The sequence below is a fragment of the Amphibalanus amphitrite genome, unplaced genomic scaffold (genome assembly GCF_019059575.1).
Source record: "Amphibalanus amphitrite isolate SeventyFive unplaced genomic scaffold, NRLGWU_Aamphi_draft 001315F_arrow, whole genome shotgun sequence".
Classification (NCBI taxonomy): domain Eukaryota; kingdom Metazoa; phylum Arthropoda; class Thecostraca; order Balanomorpha; family Balanidae; genus Amphibalanus; species Amphibalanus amphitrite.
In genome coordinates, this window is record NW_024882808.1 from 77,071 (window position 1) to 80,740 (window position 3,670).

A 3,670-nucleotide genomic window follows, 5' to 3' on the forward strand; every position below is an offset into this window, starting at 1 on the left:
GACTCCATCGAGATGTTGCGAAAATGTTTAGGACGTTTACTCAGGGTCGCAGGGACGGCAATACGAAGTAGCGACAACGTGGTGCGCACGTGATAAAAACGTCGCAGAGACGTTGCCAAAGCGTTCTATACTCCTTGTAGTCACGTTGCAGAAACGTGGTGACAACGTTCCAGAAACACTGTTGGTACGTTACAGAAAACATTCCATAACGTTGGCGGGACGTTGTAAGAACAGTTTTGGGACGTCACGGCCACGTTACAGAAACGTTGTGATGACATTCAAATGCATGGTCGGATGACGTTGTCACGCCGTTGTCTGGAGTCTACAAAATTACGTTGTCACAACGATAAATCGGGACGTTGTGGTAACCATTTGACAACGTTTAAACGACGTTGTAACAACGGCAAATTGTTAGCTGGGGCGACGTTTAAACAATTAACAAGATTAGTCAGCTGACTGGATTTCGCCGAACATCCGTTCTTAACGGCGCTACGTTCAAATAAGCATACCGTGGTGCTCTTTGTGGCGCGGGCGCTGGAATTCGGCGTCTTTTGTGCGGTAGCAGATTGATATGACTAGTGCACTGTGCAGTGACATTATTTCATTTTTTGCTAGCTTGTGGTTGGTGATAGTTTTCTGGTCAATAGTCAATTGAATTTCCTGGTGAATTGAAGATGCCCGGGGTGCAGTCCCTGGCTAATGGCTGTCAACACCATACTAACTCCCCCACAGTAATATTATTTGTCAATAACAATTAAGTCAATAACAATTTAGCTATCTGATTGGCAAAAATCATTACACGGACCTAGGATAAACATACATACGCCATGAAGGATAAAAACAATCATGAGTTGGGACTTGGGAGGTTACTCCTACCGATAAATCGCAGTGTAAGTAATCTTACTACGATATCAAGTTTGTAAACGTTGTGCCTACTGAACCGTGTGACGATTTTGTTAACCATCTTAACAAATATTCTGAAATATTTCTAACAGGGATGCGGAGCCGGAGCCGGAGCCGGAGCCGCCGGAGCCGGCATATTTTGCCCGGAGCCGGAGCCGGAGCCGGAGCCGTGAAACAATATAACCCGGAGCCGGAGCCGGAGCCGGAGCCGTCAAAAAAGGGGGCGACTCCGGCTCCTTTTCTTACGAGGAAACAATTATTTACCTATAAATTAACTTTGAAGCGACCTTTTCCTTGATATTATGTCAAAAATGAAAGAATTATTTACATGTGCATTCGGGCACAGCCCATCATCAGATGTATATTTGAAAAGACAGCATATACATCGTCACAAAAACAAGAATCGACATTTCAAATTCAGCTCGTGAAAATGACACATCAGTATCCTTCGCGCCGTATGGTACCTATCTATATAAAACACACCTATAAACACACACACAAGCACAATTTTGGGGCACATACATACGATAAACTTGTTCTCACATGATACGCCACGAGGACAGATTTTCGTTCAGCCCAGGTTTTCTTTCCCTTATGTACAGTGATTCAGTAATTTTCCTATCCGGATGGTCCCTAGTTTTCTTCAAAATCCTAACCTCCAGTGGCGGGTCAGCCAGCTTTTCTGCCTTCGACATCCCCGCGTGACACTCTGAAAAATGGTCACCGATCGGGGTAAGCTGTGTCTCGTTGGCAGCACACCTCAAATGCTCATTGTATCTAAGGCGCAGAGGCCGTTTCGACTCGCCGATATACTTAGCTCCACATAGCGTACAGGAGAGCTCATAAACCACGTTTTTGTCCGTGCACCTACCATTCTGCAACCTCCTGCAAGTGTTGCAGATCCTGTTGCCCGAAGGGCACGGTGGATCGCCAAACGATGAATGCACTAGTTTTTGTTTCAATGTCTCTGGCGTGTATCTCACACTTCGTATCTCTCACACTTCGTTCCTGAGGCGCTTGGAGGGCGGACGTGCGCTGTGCGCTGACGACTTAGCGGCGAAAGCGGCGATCGAGTTCTCTGATAGGAATAGATACAGTACTTTCTCTTCATTTTCTTTTTTCGAGGTAGGGGTGAAGGGCCCTGTCCTCATTCTAGTAAATTTCTTTGATTTTCTTTCCAATTAGCAAGAGTATTGATAGGCGGTCACATTTTTTGGTTACTTTCTTTAATTTCACCTGAAAATCTTGGGTGTTTGGGATGGGTGCTAGCATGGAGGAGATATCAAAGATGATCGGAGAAGCAGTGAAAGAGGCCACTGATTCTCTGAAAGCAGAGTTTGACAAAAGTGTCTCTGCCATGAAGTCTGAACTGGATGCCCTTAAGGCTGAAAATTTAGAACTCAAATCTAGGATGACTAACACTGAGAGAGCAGTTGAAAAAAATGAGCAGTACAAAGAAAACCTCTCTCATTCTGGGGGGAGATGGGATACCACTCCAAAAAATGAACACGAACCAACTTCCGAAACAGAACCATGGTAGCTGAGGTCATCAAAAACAAGTTAAATGTGAACATGCAGGGGGCCATTGTGGCTTGTCATAGGCTAACAAACAAAAAAGAGTTCTGGTCAAGTTCCAGGACCTTGACGATCGAGAGGCAGTCTACCAAGCCGGTTTGACCAACCTGGGACACACAAAACAAGGTCATCATTCATGAAAATCTTACTGAAGCCAGGGCCCATGATCAGGCGCCTGGGTCAGATGAGGGGAAAAAAATCTGATAGTGAACTATCACACCAAAAATGGATCCATCTATGCCAGGAGCTCCAAGGAAACAGGTACTCTCTCATTGAGCCATGGTTCTCAGAACATGAAATCCTAGAGCTGATGCAGGGTGCTAAGAGCAGGGTGCCTGAACCCCGTGACAACCTGATGAGGTCTCAGACCCTGGACAAGATTCCGCAGGGGCGGGTAGCTGGACGCGTGTCTGACCTGCAAGAATTGTCGTACCCAACCAGAGGCAGAGCAGACGTCAGCAACAAAGAAACAGCAGTAAGAACAGCAATCAGCTACTTAGCCTGTACTTCTGTACAGTCATCAGCTGATCATTCACTTTGCTCTTAGTAAGGATTTCCTGGGCTGGCTGGAATTTTATTTGCTTCCTAATCCTATGTACCTCACATAGCTACATATATAATATGTACCCATATCAGCTACTGTATTGAAATGTAGTAACTGATCTTTTATGCTGCTATTTCCCACAGGCCTCTATCAAGTAACCACACTCCTATGATAAATTTGATGCCATAGGGTTCGACATCTCCTGTAGCTCTATCTATTCAGATCTAATTCCATTATTGTATTCAGATTTGTGGAACTTCACCAAACTTATCACATTATATGTGATGTGTGGTATGATATGGCCACCAGCTGTGACATCACTTGGTCTCCCTGCTGGATATCTTCATTTCATGATCATAATCTCTATGATTCACTAATGTGAGATTTGATTCTCACACTGGCTTGGTGAATGGCTGTGAAAGTGGCTGACCCTAATTATCATTCTCACATCTTGATGCATCACTAGGTGCCTGTGAGTGGAGTGCAAAGACTGTGTAGTGCATCTTTTGCATTTGCATGGTGTACCTCCTTGGTGCCTCTAAATGAAGCAAAGTGATTGGTGGTATGAATGATGAGCCAGTGCTTAGGCACCAGGACCAGCAATGGATTCCTTTTTAAGTTTGCATGGATGGATGGATGAGCACCTCT